The sequence below is a fragment of the Amblyomma americanum genome, chromosome 6 (assembly GCF_052857255.1).
Source record: "Amblyomma americanum isolate KBUSLIRL-KWMA chromosome 6, ASM5285725v1, whole genome shotgun sequence".
NCBI classification, from domain to species: domain Eukaryota; kingdom Metazoa; phylum Arthropoda; class Arachnida; order Ixodida; family Ixodidae; genus Amblyomma; species Amblyomma americanum.
The window spans coordinates 73,488,400-73,511,261 of NC_135502.1; the positions used below are offsets into that span (position 1 = coordinate 73,488,400).

The window sequence follows — 22,862 nt, forward strand, 5'->3', positions numbered from 1 at the left end:
GGGGAAAGGAAAAGGGGAGAGGGGCATTAAATCTCCACGTAGGGCTTTCTTGTGTCTTCTTTTTTTATAACGCCGCATTCAAGTCATTCGTGCCTTGCGAACGAGCCCAGGCGTGCGCGATGTCACTAACAAAGATTTATTGGCTGCTTCCTTGTTATCTTTAATGGGCGAGAGCCTTCCTGCAAGCTTACTTGAACTTTTTCAGAACAAATAAGTATACTTAGTTCTGTTTGCTTTACTTTTCGAGGAAACTTTATTGCAGTAATCACAACCTGAAAGCGTTTGTTTCATTAGTAGCCTGGATTTCTAGCGAAATTCATTCTTGCGTGTATTGCCTTTTATTACAGCGTGCGAGTGGTACCTCACTTGGTGGTTCGCATTTTGCAACATTTTCAATGCGTCATTTCTCGACAAAATATATTTTTGCATTTCTCAATTCCTTTCTTCTTTCACTCCCTCGTTTATCCCTTCCCTTACGGCGCGGTTCAGGTGTCCAACGATCTATGAGACAGATACTGCGTCATTTCCTTTCCCCCAAAAACCAATTATTATTATTATTATTATTTCCCAATTCGATAATACGCTAGTATCGAACCATTAACCGGGCCACAAGAAGGCGGCGCCACCTGTATGAAATAATTATTGAAGCGAACAGTGTTTGACGAACGCCCTTTCTCGCTACTTTTTTTTTAAAATGTGACAGCACTACTTCACGAGGTCTGACCGTCTCATCTAGTTTTTTGTAAAGCTTGACCTGGAGGGTGACCTTCGTCAAACCATAAATAAGTAAGTATTGCCGTAACTGGGATGCGAACCCGCGGTGGCGCGAACAGATCACCTTCGCTGGCTACTGTGTGAGAGCACTATGCTATTGAAACAGCCGATCACTCCTCGTGTTCACCTGCAACACACTCTGGCGCTGTGCATTGCACATCGTCGTCTTCATCAACTAATACTAGTACTATCGAACTAATACAGTCGCCCGACGTGCCGACGACCCAGGAAAGAAAGACCATGAGGCAACCAGGCTAAATACATGCTTTCACACATCTACTCGGTTTAGCTACGTTAAAACCCTACCACTTTTTTTTCACTGTCACTCACTCGCTGACCCACTGAACTGGTATACAGTGCTTAGCGATCTTACAATAGGCTCGTTCCGCTCTTCTACGTTCTGTTCATTTTTTTACCGCCCCTCTTTAAATTCTAATTAACTGCTTACAGAAACATATCAGACTTATGTTTGGTCAGCTGTCCGCTGGGGAAATTGTACGAGCCCGCCTCTGGTTTTTGTTTAGCGTTTCTTTTTTTTTTTTATGAGGGACGCAGATCTAATTGTTTCGCAATGCAAGTGCACCGCCGCACGACATGGCTGTCGAGCAGGCAAGCCGAACCACAAAGCGAAGGGGAACGAGGACGTTTTCGGGCAGCCGGCAGGATGATATCTTGTTTATTGGAGTAAGCACCGACTCACTACAAAAAAAAAATGTACAGTAACAGGACTTATGGGAGGATGGGAAGTTAAGCGAAGTGCAAAGCGTTTAGATAAATAGCATTCCCTAGGGTGGAGCAAGAAGGAATCTGCGAAAGGAGCGAAATTGTCACAAAAATGCCGAGTCACGAACGCTAGCAAAAAAACAAAAACAAAAAATGAATATCATGGAAGTTGCAAATGTAAAGGAATGAAAGGGAAATGGGAAAGGAGAAAGCGAAACGTGGAGAAAGTAGGAGATCTCTATCTATTCATCAGATGTGAAACACAACTGGCTGTCGTGCTTAACTTACTGGTCTAATGAACTTCCAATGTACTGCCGGATTAGCAGGTCCACACATCATGGCTCTATAATAGTCTGTTGGACACCAACAAGGAGTTCTAACCATCCAGCCGAACCAGCGACATCCGCATGTTGCTTGCGATGCTCTCCATGGCTTATGTCTCGCATACAATACACCGCAGCCGTGTTTAACTTTCGGCTATCAGAACATACAATTCCCAGTTGCGGTGGCTCAGTGGTTATGGTAAACGGCTGTTGAACCAAAGACGTGGGTTCAATCACGGCCGCGGCGGGTCGAATTTCTACAGAGGCGAAATTCTACAGGTTTGTGCACTGTGCGATGTCAATGCACGTGAAAGAACCCCGGGCGGTCGAAATTTCCGGAGCCCTCCACTACGGCGTCCCTCATAGACTGAGTTGCTTCTGGACGTTAAACTCCATGCAACCAAACCAACCAGAACATGCAAATAGTTTTCGTCGCTCCTAAGCCAGAAGCGAAATATGAGACCACAAATTTGACGAAAACAAGCGCGTGCCGGCGGCGACGTCATAGCTACACTCTAAACAGAAAGGAGTAAAAATGGAGGGAACTGTCCTTTTTATGAAAGGGGATGCGCTGGAGTACAAATTACTCCCATTTTTACTCCAATTTAGGTGCTTTTGTGTTTAGAGTGTGTGGGCGAGCTTTGAAAACGAATTTACAGGACGATCTGCGATGGGGGCGGTGCACTTGCGTAAACCGCGATTCGTCCAAAAAACCGCGCCAAAAACCGCCAAAGCCGCCAAAAATACGAAAACTACCCGCCACGGAAGAATAAAGCACGTCGCACTCGCGCGATTTGCTTTCTCGTCCAGCCGTGCTTCTTCCCCTCTCACCGTCCCGCATCTGTCGCCCTACGCCCTTCATGCGCGACCCGTATGGCCCGCGCATGCATTATTATGCGCGTTCGAGGGGGACAGTGACACTCGTCAACATGCGATGCGCTCTGCTCCCTCGCGCCGCCAGTGGCGCTGCTGTTGCTGCTGCTGATCGCATTCTAAGCATGTCCCGCGGTCGCGTGTCTCCAGCCGTTTCCCCTCTCATAAATGTGCAAATACGAGAGAAATTCCCTTTCGCCGAAAGCGTGTCGCGAGAAGAAGAGTGGAAAACGCGTGTTCATGAAGAGCCTCCTTGCCTCGGGATGCGGCCTTTCTTTACCGCGGCGGCCTCCTTTTGTTTCTGCGAATGCAAGCGCGTGCAGCGTTTTATCCGCGCAGCTCGCTTGCTTGCTTCAAAGTTTTACGTGTCCGATTTTTATTTTACTTGTGTGTTATTATCACCATGTTTTTATAGGGAATCTTAGGGCGCTTTTACTTTCAGTAACGGCACATCCGACGTATCGAAAGTACGCTTGTGTCTTCTATATCTGACAACGAGAAACTGCAGTTTAGCACATCAGCCAAAGATAAGGCGCTCCATCTTGAACCGTGCGTTGAAAGTAGCACGGAATCCTAGGTAAAGGACCCCCCCCCCCCCCTCCCTTCCTCTCTTTCTCCACCTCTTCTACTTCAAGTTACATTCGTGCCGTAGTTGGCAAAGCCCAGTCGACTCGTTGAGGCTTAGTTTTGCTGTCTAAATAAAGTCTTGTGCAACGAACACTGCACATTGCGCTGTTAGGCGGGCTGCAAACGCGTTCAGAGAAAGGAGCACGGGTGTCATATATACTCTCGCTGACGTAAGAGACTGCCGAAAAACAGGCTGTCGAAAGCGGCGTATTTCAGATATCAGGTCATAGAGGTATACTGCAGCTGTCCCGCTCCAACCGTAAAGAAGCGTGAACCCGTCTACTTTTTCCATAAAGCTGCGCGGAGGAGAAAAAAAAAGCGCCCTCTCTTATTTAACTCGGGACCACGAGGGCCGTGTTGTTATTTGCTCCCCGTTTGCCGGGAGACTCGCTCGCTCACCTTTGAGAAGAGAGTTGTTACGCGGCAGGCTCGGACAAATAAACCTCCCGCAACGAGGCACGAAGACGCCGGGACCTATAGGTGCGGTGCTGGCCGTAGGAAAGAGGCAGAAGAGAAAAAAAAAGAAATCAAGGAGGGAAGGAAAGACGGGAGGAGAAACAAACAGGGGACAAACAAGCCTGTCTTCCGTTTCATTTCGAAGCCGGAGCCGACAAGCCCAGTTTACGACCCTCGGGCTCGCCTCTTTTTCACGGACCACCGCATCATGCGCCCGCGGCCCGAAGTCACAGTTAGTGCTTTGTGTCTCCGCCGCCGTCGAGCTATAGCGACCGACTCGAGCGGCGTCGCCGCGGCCAGTTCCGTTTCTGATATGGTCGAATTAAGGGAACGCGGGGCGGGTGAAAGGAGAGGACTGGGCGGGCTTTCCGGCGACGACCCAGCGGAGCCGTGCGCAGCACACCGCTGTCCGCCGCCTAGTCGTGAGATTCGGGTCTCTCAGCGCCGACGAGAGAGGGCGAAAAAAAAGGAATAAAATCGAGGGCACATAGCACCAGCAGGCACAAAGCTATTCTAAAACAAGGAAGTAAAGAAGAGGCCAAAACACAGACGACCGGCAGTCGCCTTTGCGAAGACGGAGCCGTGGCCCAAGTGGCTTCTCTCGCCGTGATGGCGCGTTTCTATGGCGGCCACCCAACCAACGTGGCGCGTGGGGCGCCCGACTGTTTGTCAAAAGAAGTCGTTTCGCTTTTTCATTTATCCCCCCCCTTTCTTCCCTTCCTCGTCAGCGTTTTTTCCTCATGGTCCCGGACACCGTTTTCCCTTTTTTCCCCGTCTCTCTTCCCTCTCCCACGTCCGCCCTTTTCTCTCTCTCTAATTTACTCCCGTTTCTTTTTCTTTCTTTTTTCTAAAGGGGAGGTTAAGGACGTGCGCTGAGGGACCGCCGGTCTCCTTTTCTCTGTGAACGCGCCGGCGGTAAATTGAACTGAACGACGTGTTCGCCTTTTCAAGGAGGACCGTTCCAATGCCACTGCGCGCGCGCGCGCGCAGAAGCTTGCACTTCTTTTGTTGGTGCTGCCGCTGGCGCAGCTCTCCTCAGGTCGGCCGCGTAGCGTCAGCTATGGGAAGGAAAGAGGGCTTCCCGGCTATGCTGCGCTGACAACGCCGCTACGCTCTGCCTCCTTCTCCTCCTATCCTCTTCCTTGTCCCTCTCCCCTTTTTCTTTCTCCTTAGCGTCTTTTCCTGCCATTCTTCCTTTTTCTCAGGGCTATTTGGAGTCGACCTCTGTCAGCTACGGGTCTTCTACATTTCGAAGCCTGAATAGCGCGAAGAAAGAACAAAAAGTCAGAGGGAACTTTTCCAGTGGCGGAAACGCGCTTTCCTGTCTCGCCCTAGCTCGTCGCTCGGTCCGGTCTGACTTCTGTAGAGAAAATAAAAATAACAGAAAAAAGATGACGCTGAAAGAGGCTGTAACGGGTGGAAAGGGTGTAGGATAGAAGGGAGGAGGTCTGTGGAGGGTGGGATGCAGAGAGCGAACAGAGAGCGCATTGGCAGCGCCAAAGCGAACGCAAACGATGAGTGACACGTGGCAACGACTTCTCGGCGCTGTAAAAAATAGAAAAAAATGCATGACGCCAAGCACGCCTTTCTTTTTACTGGAGCGGCAGGGAAAAGGTGTTGACGTTGTGATTCACGGCGAATGAGCCGGCAGCGGGGCATTAGACGGAAGGAAACCCGGCCTGCATGGAGCACTCCTTAGGAGACGCGCGACCACTGACGTGAGCGCTGGCGCATTTGTGCACATCTATCCTTGTGTCGACGGGTGTGGTGCGCGACGAAGGAGCAGAAGTTAGAGCAGACTTCGAGACACCCTTTGCTTTCCTGGTTTCCTTCGAAGACGATGGATGTGGCCTTGTAGGGAGATTGCTCAAACTTGGCGTCGGTTGCTGTCCCATTACGTCAGCAATCTTGCGGACGAAGGAGCAGTGCTCGCGCTTCGAGGCGAATGCCGTCGGCGTTGGGGTTTTCCTTACCGACTGACGAACGCCAGCACTTCTTGTCGTCTGGCCTTACATGGTTCGTAGACAGCCCAATCGTTTGGAACGACGCCCTTTGCTCGTTGGAAGGCACACGTTGTCAGAGTTTCGCCGCAAGGGAAATCTCTACCAAAGCGTGCGTAAATTACCGTTTATATTAAGGGCATTAAGTAGTGAAGACGAAAGAAAAGAGCTTAGTGCTCTTAGCGCACAATCAACGCGTCCTGCATGGCAGTGTGCTATAGATTCCGGAAAACAAATATCGGAACCAGCGTTCACGAAGTGAAAAGTAGTTTACCGCTGACGGAGCATTCTCCGCTTGTGTTGTTTACGTACACGTGCTCTTCGAGGAAAAAGCGCGGCGCGAACCCTGAGTGAGACGCGCAGCTCGCGTGACCCCGACTTTGAACTCCAGCCTCCCGCGCATACATCGTGGAAGACGGGAGTCAGGAACACAGCGAAGAACCGCGAAAATTGAGAAGCGCAGGAGGAAAAAAAAAAGGAGCAAACAACACGGGTATAAATAAACAAGGGCTGCGAGGGGACCAACACCGCTTGATGACGACGAGTTTGAAGGAGGATGAGTCAATATTCCAAAGACAGGCCGCCCCCTGCAAAACTTTTTCTTCCGGTTTGTTTTTGGAATGGAGCAGAGAGATGCGAGGAAAGGGGCTGAGCTTGAGCCACGTTACTCGGTGTACGCGCCAAGACTTGGCGCCATACGCGCGCAAAAGGGGCGTGTCCGCGAATGTACTTGTGTGTGCTGTACTGTCCGCTTGCCTGAGGCGCGCGGACGCGTGCGCGCGCCTAGCATGAGGACTCGGGCGATCCCCAACCGGTAGCAAAAAAAAAAAAAAAGAGAGGTGAGGTGAAGAGGCGGGGGGAGGGGGGGGGGGACGGAAGTGCAGCACATATTTTGAAGGCGCTACATACACAGGGGCCCTTCTCCTATCGCTCTCTCTTTTCTCTCCTCTTCCTGCTCCCAGATGAAAAACCGATTTGTATGCGTGCGAACAAAGATGTATGCATGCGAAGGGGTTGTCCTTATTTGCATGTGAAAGAGATCGGCCGCCTCAACGATGCGTTTCGCTGTGGGCCCGCTCTACCACCCCTTCTCTCCTGCCTCTTTGCTTCCCCCTTCGTGGCCCGTGTGTGTACAGCTGCCGCGCTGTTGCTTGGACGGCAACCGTGCCTGCCGCTGGCCTCTCATCTTCTGTCCTCGCCTGCTTCTACTTCTGGCGCTTGTCTTCTTTTTGCTCCCTCCCAGGCGGTACCGTCTGCCTGCTGTCTTCGAGCCGTTTATTCCGCCGATGCTGCAGTGTCGACCGGTCTTTGCTTCATCGTGTCTAGTTTAGCGTCAGCCTTCACTGCAGTGCTGCTGTTGCTGATCCCGCTGCTGTCCAGTGCGTGGGCTTGTGCACGTCCTTTATATTCCTTCGTACCGTCCATTAAACTGTGCGCTTGTTTATACTTGCCGGTGAAACTTCACACAGTATCAAAGTAACGGAACCTGCGGCGGAATCAGATATGCAAAAGCGTCGAGGCGGAGATCAGAGACGGGCAGCAGCAGCAGCAGCTCCTCCTGCGGAGTTTCATTGATGAAGTGAAGTCTTCTCGGCCTAGTGGCGTGCCGGGAGCGAGCCATCGTTCGAACCTGAAAATTTCGGAGCTGGGAGGGAAGGGAGTCGTTAACCTGTGTCGCAATGCGGGAGTGCCCTTTACGCAAGCGGTGGAATCTTCGTCTTTTGAATAATGACGTCAAAGAGACCGAGTTGAGGCCATCTCGATGAACGTCGCAGAGATTTGTGCGCACGTTTTCCCCAAGTGTCGCTGTAGTAATGTATTCAGGTGTTACTTATTCCCGCGTTAGGCCGGACGGAAACCAAGCCGAGAACATCGAAAGCTTCATTCGTGCTAGATAAATGTGCGTTCACTGGAAGAACGTTCTGGATGAAAGGACTGATGCGTTATTCGCTGTCAGGAGCCATGCTTTGTTTCTATACTGAATTTGCAGTGACCTTTCAAAAAAAAAAAAACGAGCCTTATTCATAGGAGTAGACTGTGTCTCTGTGAGAAAAAACGCAACGTTACCTCTTACGCTTCGTGACGTCACGGTGCAGAGCGGGGACGGTTTGCTCTTGTCTGACCCCATGCGCTTTCTCGCAGAAGCGTTAGCGGTCACTGACGTGTGTTACGAAATAAACTCTCCACAGAGCCATCACCCTTAATGAAGCAATCCAAGCGCTCTATCACCGGCGACTGCGCTCTTTGATTAATGATCTCCTGCTTATTTTTCTGAGGCGCGCACGGATGACCACTTAGCCGGCTTCTGAGGAACAGCTAGATATCCTTTTTTACCCGGTAGCTTTTAGAAACGCGCAAAAGAAGCGACAAGAGAACATCAGAGGAAGAAGAATCTCATCTACGAGCAACGCTGCATGCCACGCAGTTGCTCTTCTCGGCCGCGACTGCATGGGGAGGGCACCTTTGTTCTTTCTCGGTGATCGAAGTCCGTTTTTGAACACCCGCGCGCAAGCTGTACACGTGGTAACGTAGCGGTGAAATGAGTCGCGTAAAAACCGAGAATTAAGAAAATAAAAACGAAACAACGGCGCCAGAAGAAGCAGAAGGGAGAAAAGGAAAGAGGAGCGGGCTCGCGAAGAGGTTTGTTTCTGCGCGCGAGTAATGGCGCGTGAAGGAATCTCACAAGAGTGCGATTCTGCGGCGGACGCGCGTCCGCGAAGCGATGAATAATTTATCGAGAGCCCATAGCTCTGCGCGCGCTCTCACTCGTCGGGTGCCGTTGGAGCGATTAGAAAGCAATTAGGATGGCCGGATGCTAATCGCGACGCCGGCTTCCCCCTCTCCCTCTTCAGAACCGTCTCCCCTCCCGCACGCCTCCTGTCTCACCCCTACTTCCAGCCCCATCTTGATTTAACCCCCCTCCCATATCCTTCGCCCCCTTCTTTCCTGTACGAGGAACCCTGGGAGACGGCGACCCAAATTGCACGCCGTGGTATTCTCGCGACGACGGCGACGCTATAGATACGAGAAGAGCTGCCTGCCTGCCTGTGCGATGAAAAATTGCCAGACGCTCTCCCGGCGGCGTAGCAAAATCAATCGAGATGCGTAATCGATACCTGCGCGCGCTCCCGCCGATTCTGTGCGGCGAGGAAGACGCTTTGGAAGTCACCCTTGCGTAACAGTCTTCCACGCACACTGTTCAGTCCTCGCTCTATCTCTCTTCGGGATTTTGTTGCCTCGATGGTCGCGCGGGAGAAAGCCGATCGCATTCCAATCTGTACCTTGGGTTGTGTCGGAGAGCCACTTCCGCTGACTCCATATTGCGTGTGCATGCTGCTTAAGTTAGCCAAAGATAGAACCACCTCCACCCTGACTCCCATTTATGCCTCCGCACTGTTTTCCGTCGCGTTGAAGTTATTTTCTACTCCACATTGCCCTTCGCTCCCTCTGAGTGGATGCCTATTTTATAGCGAATGCAGTGCTGTGTAGTGCCTAAGTGCAGAAGGGAATGGCTCTGCTGCGCCCTGGCGAACGATCTAATTAGGCGCGATATGCCTGGAGCAGGGAGAAGTGCATGCATTCGAAGCGTGCCTCCACGCCAGCACGGCACCGCAAGTGCACAAGCAGATGCCTGGCTAAGATAGCGAAGTCCAGTAACGCCAATTATTCGAAACCAGTGACTCTGCCAGGCGGTTGTTTGCTATATTACTTATCCTTTGGGAAGGGGCCATATCTGCATGAATTATTAATGAAGTCTGATGGGTAGCATTCAAGCCATCGCTTTTTCGAAAAGTGCTGCACAGTACATTTCTTTTTTTGCGAAATAAAATTTTACAAATCGCGCGCTTATTCGCAGCAAAGCCACCGTTGTTCTCAAGTAGGTGCGGACAGTGAAGAAAGGCAGGACACACATGGATGCTTGAGCGACCCGCCAAAAAAAATAAAGAATTTGCTGTCCACGTGATTAGTCATGCTTCTCTTTGACTGCCACGCGATATGGTCTTGCGTTTAGTCCTGTACGGGAGGGGCTTCTCGGCGCTAGTGTCCACTCATTCAGGCTCACTCGTATGGGCGTTCACTCATTTTTGTCAGATGTTGTGCCATTTATCTGATGGGTACTACTGAGTATCCGGTGTGCCGGCATCTTCTTTGCGGCTTAACTTAAGCTATACCGTCATAACTGCTATATCTGCAGGCAAGAAATAGGGACACAGGTCAAAAGTCAGTGGAGCTGGCTCTAAGCCGCTTTTCTGCAAATTTTTAAGGGTTTGTTGTTCTCTCTAGCTGAGCAACTGCCGGCGGTTCTCGGACCGCCGCACATTTCCCTCCTGTCCTCCCCTCCGCACTCCTTCCTTCTTACTTTCGTTCCGCAGAAGTTCCTCGTCTCACTCAGCGCGCATGCAGAGTAATGCGGCGCACAACTTGCAGGGTACAGACGGTTGGTCAATTCTCGCACGGGTCCTTGCCCTCGGCAGCCCTCCACGCTGGCTACAAGCCTGTGTTTTCAGTCGCCTTGTTTGCGATAAGCCGCGTGCGACAGCGGGTCGCGCCGGCACCGAAGGTTGGCGAGAGTACGGAAGAGCGGGATCCGAAGGCAGGCTGCGGGACGAAGGAGGGTATAGATGGGCTGTGCGTGGCTGGAACGAGAGCGCCAAGCCTCGCCGCTCTTCGGGAGGCGAGCGCATCGGGCGCTAAGCAGCTCGGCTCGGTGTAATACAACACGGACTGGTCAAGCAGAGAAGCTCCTCGATCTATGTCGTCTGTCGCCCATCTGAATGAGCTTAGCCGCCGGTTCGATCAGCTTTCCGAAGCATCGCGCGCGTAGGAGACGAGGCTCGCATTCGGCCCATCCTCGGCGGTGGCCGCGGGGGTCAGCGCCTCGTCACGCTGGCCTAACGGGGGCTTCTTCCTGGGCTCCCCCCCCCCCCCCCTCCTCCTTTCCCCTCTCCTCCTCTTCCCTCTTCTCGTGGCGGTCGCCAACTGCTGTTCTCGAAGCGCCTCATCATTCGGCGCGGAGAACGCGTCACGACTCGGCATCACGACATCCATTCGAGGGGGGGGGGGGGGGGGGGGTACCTGAGACATATGTGAGTCTAAGGGATGCCTTTCATCTCCACGTACGGGCACAGTGTTCGCGGCCGCGAATTTCGCCGTCACTGGCCTCTGCGTCACGTTTATGGGCGAAATATTTCGTTTCTTCTGGTTCTTGCGGACAGTGCCAGAGCAAGCTAGCAGCTGCCACTCGGTTTGTAAATTATTATTGCATAGTTCGAAAACATGCACCGAGGAAAGGAAGGGAATAGGTCCGTCGTGCGGGTGGTTCCAGGTTGCATACTGTGGCTACCGGAGAGTGTTCACATGTGTACTCGCTACGGAGGTGGCTCAACGTTTTGGCGCGGTGGAAGAGGAGGGAACTCTTTAGCGCTGGTTTTTAGTACGATGGATCACCACCAACTCGCCCAATCCTCAGCTCGCCCCAATGCGTAGGTGACTTTTTCTTTGTCCGAAGGTTGGGGAACTTTCTTCTCCGGCGATGAATATTTCCTGCGGTGACTTCCCCGGATTTGGTTGCGCTCAATTAAAGCAGTTTTTGCAAATGTTGCGCACTGTGCGTATGCGCGTCTTCTTGCTTTTTTTTTATCTATGGAAATCTAGCAATGCTAGCTTTTTAACGTTGACGACAGAGCCGCTAAAAAGAGCTGAAAATCTTCAGAAATAAACCGAAAACATAAGTACATATCATGCCTGTTGACAAGCTTCAGCGACGCTGATTAGGCGCGCAACGTCGAGTTCGTCTTACATGTTCTCAGTAAACCGAAAAAAATTTCGAGCATTCCTTTCTCCGCCCACCACGCTCTAGAAGAGACGTCAAAAAAACGCGCTGCCTTCGCGCGTAGGCCGAATACGAATAATCCTTTATCGCGTCGCCAGTCGGCGCGTCTTTCTGTACTTCTTCCTTTCTTTCATTTTTTCTCCCTTTCTTTCTTTTGGTCCTCACGGCTTACAAAGGCCCACCTCCCCGTATCGTAATTCGAATATATGCCGACACGATTTCGGACTGCCGTCGCTGAGAGTAGCAGCTGTTCGTTATTTCCTCTCTCTGCGTGCGAGAATTGATGCGTCGATGTGCGATATCTCACTGACGCCACGGCGCTTTGTCGCTTGATGCCTTTATGCTTCACGCCGACGGCCCTCAAGTTGCCGTCTGGTGAAGGGGACGGACGCGTTTATACGCTATAGACGGTGCGCTCATTGCGGGACGAAGAAAAACGACGGGATAAGCTAAACCGGCGGCCACAAACTTGTCCGTGACGTTCCGGGTTATCTTGAAATGCGGACGCCGTCTTGCCCGGGCTGATGTTCGAAGAAATAAAAATAACCCGTACAGTCTTTCTCGGAAGAGTTGCGATGATCGCAGTTCGTGACGAACGCGAGTCTCCAATCTATAGACTCGAAAGGAAAAAAAAAATAATCGCAAAGGCATCCCTTGCTCATGCGGTACAGTCATAATTTTGTAAGGATGAATGAATGAATGAATGAATGAATGAATGAATGAATGAATGAATGAATGAATCCCACTGTGCAATGTAAGTGCTCGTTTAAGAACCCCAGATGGTCGAAATTTCCGGAGCCCTTCACTACGGCGTCTCTCATTGCCTGACTCGCTTTGCGGACGTAAGCCCCATAAACCATATACCCTAAACCACAACCGAATGAATGAATGCGGCACTTCAGCCTTATTGACTATCAGTATAGAAAGATAAAGGCCTGTTTCCAGCAAGCCCTTGTCTTCACGGCGTGGTTTGGATTCTCACCTTCCCCCGCCTGGCAAACATTTGTCTTGCCAAGGAGACAACTACTGAAAAAAAAAAAACTTGAACTAAGGATGTGTAGCTTCTTTACTTAGATACTGAAAGCCGCATTTACGCCCAGCACCATACAACATCAGTGCAAATAAGTTTTATTTTTACATTGACATGAAACTTAGATACCTGTTAGTACTACGGTAATCATTATCCTGAGGTAGGCAACTTGAGAAAAAAAAAGAAGTAAAGGAACGAATATGCTCTTGACTCATACCTAGAAAGTACTTCTGTGCATGCTAATAACATGTTCCCTTTATTGCTGCTTGCACCTGCAGGTATGCATGCCTTAGCGTATACTCAAATCTTCGCAAGACAATAAAAGTGTTTTTTCATCGATATCAGGCTTAAATACCTGTTTGTATTACGGTATTACGGTGATTATTATTCTGAGGTAGCCAACTTTAGAAAAAAAAAGCAGGGAATGGTGCTCCTGACTCGTATCTACAAAACTGCTTCTTCTGTGCGTGCTAATAACATGTTCTCTTTATTGCTGCTTGCACCCGTAGGTAAGCACGCCTCAGCGTATACCCGAAGCTTCGCAAGACCGCATAAAATCTCCTGGCGGGGCAGCAATCCGCAACGAACCCCGCGCGGTCACGCGAAGACGCCACAGCCTTCGGGCATTTTTCGTGTTCGCTCCGGGCCCGGCGCACGCGACTGACTCGGCTCTCCCCTCCGCGGCTCGACAGCTACAGATTGCGACCGCGCGAGCAAGCGGACACGCGACACGTTTATTACGGAGGACCGCGTTAATTCCGCGCGACCCGAATCCCGTGACAACGTGGATTCCTCGGCGAAAGCTCGAGTCACACTTTTCCTCCTCCTCCTCTTCCTCCTCCTCCTCGCCTTCACACTCGCTCCTTCATATCCTTCGCCCTATTCCTAACCTCCCCAAGCTATTCCCGCGACACGTAGACAACCCGGGAACCAAGCAAGCGTGCTAGAAACGCTCTGGCAGTTCAGTGACAAGGAGGAGAAGGGGAAATGAGGAAGAGGGAAGAAAAAAGGAGAGAGAGAGTGAGGTTGGGTGGGGGGGGGGGGGGGGAATGGAACGGCACGGGGTTCACTGTGCGTGGCGGCATGATCGGTAGCCGCGCACTAGCGCGCGCTTGTTTGTTGGCGTGGAAGAAAGTCCCCCCCTTCGATATCGCTCGGCCGCTGGTGCGGGCGTGCTCGCGGAAGGGTAATCGAGCTGCCGCCGCCGCTCTGTCAGGAATTCCCCCACGTCTCGATCACGTGCGTGCCGACCCGCTAGATGAAGAGAGAACATGCCACGGGTGGCGCCGCCATCGCTAGCCGGCTTCATCTCCTGCTGCGCGCGAACACGTTGTCGAGTCGCTGCTATATCGAGCCGCCCGCTGATGCTATAGGGAGAGAGGCCTTCTCTCTCTGGCTCGCTTTCTTCTTCTTTTTTTTTATCTTTAGCATCGCGCAAGAATTTTTTCACACCTTTCTGCCTGTTTGTTTCGCTAGTAGCTGCGGTAATGTGCTCACTGTCTCTCCTCGTGAAATAAGCGGCGGCGAAAAGAAAGTCTTGTGTCGGGTTTCGTCCTCCAAGGCCTTCCGAACTCAACTTCCTGCCCATCTCATTCTTGCTATATTTCATCCTCTTCTCTTTCCCTCTCACTTTCTTTTAGTTACCTTTTGGCGCGCTTTTTCTTGGCTCCTATCGCCGTGCCGAAAAAGAGGCCGACTAAGGGCTCCACAACGCAGTTTAGGAAGCAACGGGATTTGCATTGCACGAGAAAACAAAAAGGTAAACGCGAGAAGGAAGCGAAGTCTGTGGCTCTAGCCGTGAGTGCTGCCGCTTCTCCTACTCGGGAACGTTTCGAACACGCCTGCGACCGTGACGTTGATTGAACAAGGCGTAGTCTATAAGGATCCTTCCATCTTGGAGCCTGCCGCCCCGCGTGCTGCTTTCTTGCTCGACCTCTCATGTTTCCCCCCCGGAACAAAGGCCGCGATGAATTCGAGGGTTGGGGAAAAACAAAATCGCTAAAGCGGAGAAACGGATAGGTAAAATAAGCAGAGCAGCAATGGCGGGTTGCGGGAGCCGCGTACAAAGACGAATCGCACATCGAGTCCAGTGAACCCGACAAGACCTTTCAGCGAGAAAAGGAATACCGCTGTAGCTTCTCAGAACGCGGGTTATAGCAGCGCTTTCTTGCTTGCTACTCGGTTTGGCTGGTTGGCCGTGTTCCTTAACTTCGACGACAAATACTGCCGGCAGAAAATAAGCTCATCAAGTTATATTGGTTCAACGGCATATAAGCGACATACTATTGAGCCGTTTCTGAAGAAAATAATCAGTTTTTGAACAATCGTGAGAGGTACTCGGGAGATTGAATGATAAGAGCCTGGGTATTTTTTTCTGCTAGGATCCACGCTTAGCCCAGCAGTACTGTATGATGTACTTTATGATATGGTACATAACTTTTACCTTCCCTCCGTGTCCCTTATTTAAGAAGTTAAGCAACCTTTTACCACAATAAAAGACGATTCCATTCTATTTAGTCTTTAATGGATGTTGGTGTCTTTAAAGAGGTATTAATTATTCTATGCCCGAACGCGTATACCTGAATTCTTCACTTAATGGATTTTAAGCTTAGCTTTTCGGACTGTTCACAATCACACCGCCTGTGTACATACCTTGGTATCTGAACTGAAGCAGTTCCTTCTTTATTGTCCGATCTCAGACGAGATCTATGCTTGCAACTACGTCGTATTGAACTCTTTTAGTTTGGTCCGTGCTTGTCTATCTGCTGGTTTTTATATACTTGATAGGATTAACAGTGAATCGTGCAGTCTTTTGTTCTTGAGCACCTTAGATTTTTATTTGCCTCAGAATTTTCGCTTAATTTTAATCGGAATCACATGGCTTAATGCGACATCTACTTAAAGAAGAACTTCCCTTAAAGAAGAACATTCTTTTTTGCCCGCATACCCGTCTTGCCGCTCGCAAACCGCGGGACAACTTCTTTCAAATATTCATCCGAGTCAAAAGCCGAATCGGCGAGAAACGTCTCGCCCTTGGGAAAACAATCAGACCTGCCGCGATTTGCGGGCAATAAAAAGATGGCCTCGACAGGAGAAACAGGCGAGGAATGTCGGGAATAGCATCGCGCCTGCCGAAGCTAATAAAATATATAATCTGCTACGTCGGAACAAGAGGTGTGAGATGAAAAGGAAATCGTTTGAACAGATGGCACCGGGCCAGTTGTCAGAAAGAATCTTTCCGAGTTTCCACTGAGGACGGTCGAGAATCGAAAGAGACGCGTGGGTTTCTGATATTTTAGTTTCATTTCTCAATCTTTTAGAGCGTTTCTGCCAAAGACAACGATTTGAATTGTAAAGGGACCCGAGTGTGACACCCGGCAAAACGGGCGTAAATGAAAAAAAAAAAATCCGCGCGGAATTGAAGAGGGAGAGAACGAAAATGAAAGAAGAGGAGAAGAAGGAGGCGTTCTTTTGTTCTCGACAATCGGGGACAGCAGCTTTCACAGACGGTGCCGCCCCCGTCTCCACAGAGGTGAGATCCCGCGACTGTCAGCGATGGAGAAATGAATGTCGCGGAAGAGACACGTATTTATGTGCGACTCGGATGGGTGCCAGCGTCGATAGCGAGATGAAAAACGTTGCCGAAGGTGAAGATCGCCTTCCTTCTTTCCTACCTTATTCACTATTTGTTCCTTTTTTAATTTCGCAATACGTGAATTCCTGAACGTCCCCAAAAATAGGCCGAGGATTAGAGAATAAAACTCGCGTGCATGGCTTTTCCTTGCAACTTCCCCTTTGCAATAAAATTACGAGTAGTATGAAGACCGCCAATAAGCGCACTGAATGGGAAAAGAACCCAGGTATTAGTTAAGGTCGATATCGGAAGACGGTGAACCATTAATAATAATAATAATAATAATAATAATAATAATAATAATAATAATAATAATAATAATAATAATAATAATAATAATAATAATAATAATAATAATAATAATTGGTTTTTGGGGAAAGGAAATGGCGCAGTATCTGTCTCATATATCGTTGGACACCTGAACCGCGCCGTAAGGGAAGGGATAAGGGAGGGAGCGAAAGAAAAAAGGAGGAAAGTAGGTGCCGTAGTGGAGGGCTCCGGAATAATTTCGACCACCTGGGGATCTTTAACGTGCAATGACATCGCACAGCACACGGGCGCCTTAGCGTTTTGCCTCCATAAAAACGCAGCCGCCGCGGTCGGGTTCGAACCCGGGAACTCCGGATCAGTAGTCGAGCGCCCTAACCACTGAGCCACAGCGGCGGGTGAACCATTACTACGTGTTTCGGTTGTCAAGAACGTAAAACGTGACATTAAAGACGCCGACCACAACATAGAAAAAAATACACAAAAGAGAACGTTTTGAGAACGTGTGCGCTTTTTCCTGCAGTGTCATGTGGTTAAGTACTGCGCCCCAAGTATAATCTAAGCGCACTTAGATTTCATTTCTGCGCTCTCTACACTTATCGATTCCTTCTCATAAGAATATATTACTTACCTATCGGATAAATCGAATGATATTATATTCGCTAGCTTGGCTTTCTCCGCCGTTTCAGTTTTATATAACCGTATCTTTTATTCGATGCGTAGTCGCATAGCGAGTCTCCAAATTTCCCCGGGTGCCCTCGTCCGTAACGCCGGCTGACTATTTCGTCGGGGAGTATCTGGATCGGCTGTTTTCTAATTTCGTCGAGGACAGCTCGTTTCATTTTTTTTTAAATTTTGCGACCACAGATCATCTGAGGCTTCCGTTGCCAGCCGCTATTGATCCTCTACTTTCATTCCACTCGCACTGCAGGCAGCAGCAGCAGCGTATCGATCAAAGCTAATGCGATAAAAATTGCAAGCACGACCATTATTGAGATTCCGGACCACGTTTAGGCTCATGTTTCGGTTAGGTTTCGATACCAATCAACTTGAAAAAAGTGGCGCAGCCGACGAACTTGACAACGCTGCATCTTCGTGCGCCGTGCATTTGTTCCCTATGTTATCCGATCCGTCTGAAAAGCCTTCCAAATATTTGTTTAGACCGTCTATACACCGTCTAGTGACAGTCTTTGGACTTTCGATTAAAAGCTTCTGTAAAGGCAGCAGACTGCGTAAATAGTTCTCTCCGTTATGTGTTGAAAACACTTTCACGCACCGTGCGCACTAGCTTGAAGACAATAGAGGCTTTTAGCACAGCGGAGACGTACTAGCGTTAGGTGTAAAGTGGTTTACCGGACGCCTTCATCGCACGAGCAGTGGCAGGGGTAGTGCCAGGCAAGGCCGCTGCGCGTGTGGAGCCGGCGTCCGGTAAACCGTTATTCGTCTACGCTAAAATCCTCTATTAGACTTTTTTAGCATACCGGAGACGTACTACCGGAGTCGTATACCGGTTTACCGGACGCCGGCTGCGCACGCGCTGTGGCTCCCTTTCACCCCAAAAATGCCACTGCGCATGCGCGAGCGGGGTCCGGTAAACCACTATACGTCTCCGCTAGTACGACTCCGCTGTGCTAAAAGCCTCTATTAGACGTTTTTAGCATACCGGAGACGTACTACCGGAGTCGTATACCGGTTTACCGGACGCCGGCTGCGCACGCGCTGTGGCTCCCTTTCACCCCAAAAATGCCACTGCGCATGCGCGAGCGGGGTCCGGTAAACCACTATACGTCTCCGCTAGTACGTCTCCGCTGTGCTAAAAGCCTCTATTAGACGTTTTTAGCATACCGGAGACGTACTACCGGAGTCGTATACCGGTTTACCGGACGCCGGCTGCGCACGCGCTGTGGCTCCCTTTCACCCCAAAAATGCCACTGCGCATGCGCGAGCGGGGTACGGTAAACCACTATACGTCTACGCTAGTACGTCTCGCTGCGCTAAAAGCCTCTATTATCGCGCATCGTAGAATACGGCTGTTAATTCGTTTTATGACGTACTTAGTCTCTTTGGGGTCTTTGTTCTCCGCTTGCAGTCTCTGTTCTTCCCTTCGTTAGTAGGAGCAAGCCGGTGATTTACAAAATTCCACACACAACGATTTTTTTTCTCACTGTCGTCGTTTACTATTTTGCGGCGAAGCTTTACAGTATACCTGCTCATTATCGCGCGAGCCCCGTGCACAGCTTGATGCCTTTGTCCACAAAGTTTTGGTCAAAAGTTCTTTGGTCTTCTAAGTTTGTGTTTCTCGCTGCCGTTTTTTTTTTCTGAATCCATCGCGCTTGAAAGCTCGGAATGTATGAGGCTGACAGATCTTCTTCACCTTCCAGGAGCTTTGAATGCGCAGTGCCAGCTTCACTGCACTCCTCAGAAGCAGCCAGGCCCAGCGACTTTTACTCGCAGTATGGTTATACGAGATCGTGCGCATGCACACGCAGCCTGATTCTCGCCCTCTCCGCTGCTCCGTGCGTGCTATTTATTATTACCACGCATACCTTTATGTTACAACGCGAAGACCGGGACGGGCAGCGTGGACAGAAGCCGAGGAATCACAGCCTTGCCATAAGCAAAGCGGCGTTCTACCTCCCTACTCGTTCCCATTAAAACCTTGTCCTTCTCGAGAGCCGAAACAACGCGGACAACGCCTCTTCTCCCTCCCACTCCTCCATCTCTCTCGCTCTCTCTCTTCGCCAGTTTTCAGCCTCCGGTGCGCGTAATACCGGAGGTGACGCGCACAAGGCCCGCAGGACCGGTGCGCGTTTAATTATGCAAAGTCCGACGCTACCTCAGCCGGAAAAGGACGCCGAGCGTCACGTCACTCAGATGGACGGTGATGGCAAAATTATTAATTTTGTCACCGGAATGACGCCAAGGTCTTCTGCTTCCTGTCCCGCAGCTCTTTGCTTTCGTGGGCGGCTGCACTTTGCAGGTTGAGCTCAATAATTTAATTCTGCCTTCTTGGGAGAGCGGCGGTGAGGCAAGCCGGTGACACCGGGCAGCTCGTAGCGCCGCGCTCGAAGGAGAAAACGCGCTGCTGTTTCCCGGCCCGCATATTAATGCGCATTTACTTTCGCTAAACGAATAACAATCCCACGCGTCTCTTGCGTCTCAAGCGGCTGCTGTTGCAAGCTCTAGGTCGTCTGGCTTTGCTTAGGTATCCCCGAGAGGCCGACTCGAAGGAATGACACGCCCTCCTTCGTTTTTATTTTCTTATGCGAAGGCCTGTTTCCTTGTTTATTTCTTTGTTTATTCACCAACAGCGCTCCTTGTCGCTGCATTCAGCTGATGAAGACTATGATAATAGATTAAAATGTTTTATCGGTGTTCTCCATGCATAACTTTGGTACATGACGTCGCGGCAAGCTTATCTGTATTTCATCTAATTGGCAAAGTTTCCTGTTTGCGAGGTTAGAGGACTAATTTCAGAATTGACGCTACATCTAGGGCCAGAAACTTAAAAACCCAGTCCTCAAAGCTGGCACTGCGTTAGAACGGTGCGCGATTGGACGGAATTTCCGTTATCGAACCGCATATACTATCGAACGCGGGGTTTCGAAAGTCGGGCTGCCAAGTGCCGAACTTTCGAGCTCTGGGCTGTCGAACAGCGCTCTTCAATGTTGAAGTGGCTTGCAGAAGCAGTCATAGACCAGCAATTCTTACGACATGCTTGAATGTATTGGCCGCTGATTAGCCAGCACTTCTCCTATCCAACGCGCCGTCGAGAATTTAAACAATGGGCTCGAGCCAGTCATAAACAGTTCCATCCTGCAAGAAGCTTTGATGGCTGGGCTCTGGAATTGTCATTACTATTTGTAGCTTCTTTAGCAGCAAATTTTAAGGCCGAACAAAAGTGTGTGTCTTATCGAGTTGCGCAATGGTGCCTAAAGTAATAGAGCTCGTGGCTAGTGGAGAAACTATGCTATCGTCTTGGTTCATTGCTAAATAATATGCTCCATTTCAGGGCCGCCCAAGGAACCAAGTCATTGCTAAATCGGCGCTGTCCACGACTGTATTCGCTTCCTGCTTGAAAAGTGCGACCTTCTAGCGAAGGCTCAGTTTAAAGTGGCAAAAACTTAGCTCTACCGGTGCCGACTCCGTGCTAACTGCTTGCCGGACACTGAGAACGAGGAGGTAGTCTGCAGACCTGTGCAACGGCAGTTTTGGTAATGAGATAACCAGCGGAGCTCATGCGCGGGCAACAAGGACATTCCGTTTATGCTATGCCGCTTTTCTTATCCGATGTCTTCACCCGCTTGATTTTTAAGTTTTCCAAGTTATCTATACACGTCTTAAGCGTCCTCATTCTTTGCATCTTGTTCCTTGTTTTCCACACCGTATACCTTAGGCCAGATTTTATAATAGCCAGCCACGGCCGCGGTTTTTCATCGCGAAGAAATTATAACGTAAAGTCATCTCTACGCCGCTCGCTCCTATAGCGGAGTTAGGTTACGGCCGAAAAAGTAACGTAGCGGAACCTGCGTCGCTCAGCTGCTGCGGTGAGGTCTTGCAAGACTCCGTCTTACATAGACCTCTCCGTCTCGGTTTCTACTTTTAGCGAACGGCGCTTGGAAATAACTCTGCCGGGCTCGCCGCGTGTACTCAACACGTCGTTCCCGTGCTTACTTATTCATTCGGCACCGGTCATTATGACAGACATTCCGGCGCGAGCGCGGGCGCGCTCTCTAATGCTCGTTTTCATTGCACTCGCGCGCTATTTGTGGTCTCGGCACGGTCTTCGCTCCCATTTCACCGCGGCCGACTCAGGCAGGCAAGATCCGGCTTCGCGCGTATGTGTACTAACGAGGCCGTGAAAGAAATGCTAGGAGAAGTGCCGGAAAGGAAAACAGAATTGGAGAACGGAACGAGAGCTGAGAAAGAACCCGCCCCTGGGTTTCGGTAGAGGCACCTTGGTCGTGAAAATGTGCGCCATTAATTATTCCCCACCGGACCGTCGTTTCTTGCTGGCGGCTCTGTTTGTCTGTCTGCCTGCCTCTAGCTCCGCCCGAGGTAGAGGTGTTTTTGGTTTCCGTCCGAAACGGGGAAGTGTGGCCACCCAAAGTTTTGCGGCCATTAGGTTGGCGGGTAGAAGAGAGAGAACCAGCTGCAAGTGGTATACCCGAGCCTGGCGCGCTTAATGATTGCGTAGCTCGTTCGTTTTACACATGCACAGTCGGTGTTGCGGTGAGCGTAACTCAAGACGCGAACCCGTGAAATAATCCTAGCCACTCTTCCAACTTGACACTGCGGCAGTGGACAGGCACATTTATTCGTTGTTATTCGCCGCATCAATGAAAAACACTAGTCTGGGCAAGAATGATATATAACGATTCCTTTTTTCTTCGATCCCGTTCCATCCTAATCACTCCCCGTGCCTAATGACAGGCCCCAGGGGCAGAAAATGGTTGGCATCGCATGAACGATATGGCGGAGAGCAAAATGTGTCAACGCGGATTAGAACGCAGTCATAACGTTATAACGACCTACGACTCCCACGTTGTGATAGACGTGATTTTGATAGCCATTGCGCCGGAACAATAGATAAATAGCGTCCGCTATATTCCATGAAAACCAATTTAATACAATGCACATGAATATTGAGAACACTAACGAATCGTTTCCAGAGGCTGTTGGTTGTAGCCTAACATACTGCCTCAAGTTACAAGAGCACGAGCCAACCCATTTCCTGAAATCATGCCGCGCGCTGAGTTGGAACGACAGTAGGAGAAAGAGGCGCGCTGTTTTTTTGTATATTTTTTCTTTTTCCGTCTCAGGACCGCATCAAACACCTCGCGCGCCACACATTGTGATGCATCCATGTCTCGTCGCCCAGCAGCGGTTATTTTTTTCTTTTCCTTTTGCATGGAAGCGCCATTCTTCTCCAATCTTTGCTCGCTTCGGGTGTGTCCAGCTGGCGGAAAGCTTGTTTCCATATAGAGAGGCTCCGTCGTCCCTGCCACCAAATATGTCGGCGACTTCCTCTCCAGCAAGGTACCAAAAAAGGAAAATAAAAAGCAAGAAACTCGTAAAATGGCTTAAGGGCACCCGAGCAACCGAGCTTGGGCACAGGAGTTTTGACCGCGCGTCATCGTTTCCTGATTTATGATGGGGAAAGAAGAAGGAGAAGGTCAGGGAAGAGAGTGGAAGTTGGGGGAGGAAAGGAGGTGAATTTTTCTGATTTGTCTTTCGGGACTACCACCGTGGCATATGGCGGCACGCCCGACTGGCGCCGTTCGGTGAAAAAGTCGGTTATTGTTTTTTTTTTTTCTCCAAG

General features: G+C 50.3%; 1 protein-coding gene across 2 annotated transcripts in view; it reads left to right on the forward strand.

Moving 5' to 3' along the window:
* LOC144093691 (irregular chiasm C-roughest protein-like) overlaps positions 1–22,862 on the forward strand; it is a 333,374-nt gene that overhangs the window by 93,726 nt on the left and 216,786 nt on the right. The window lies entirely within an intron of this gene.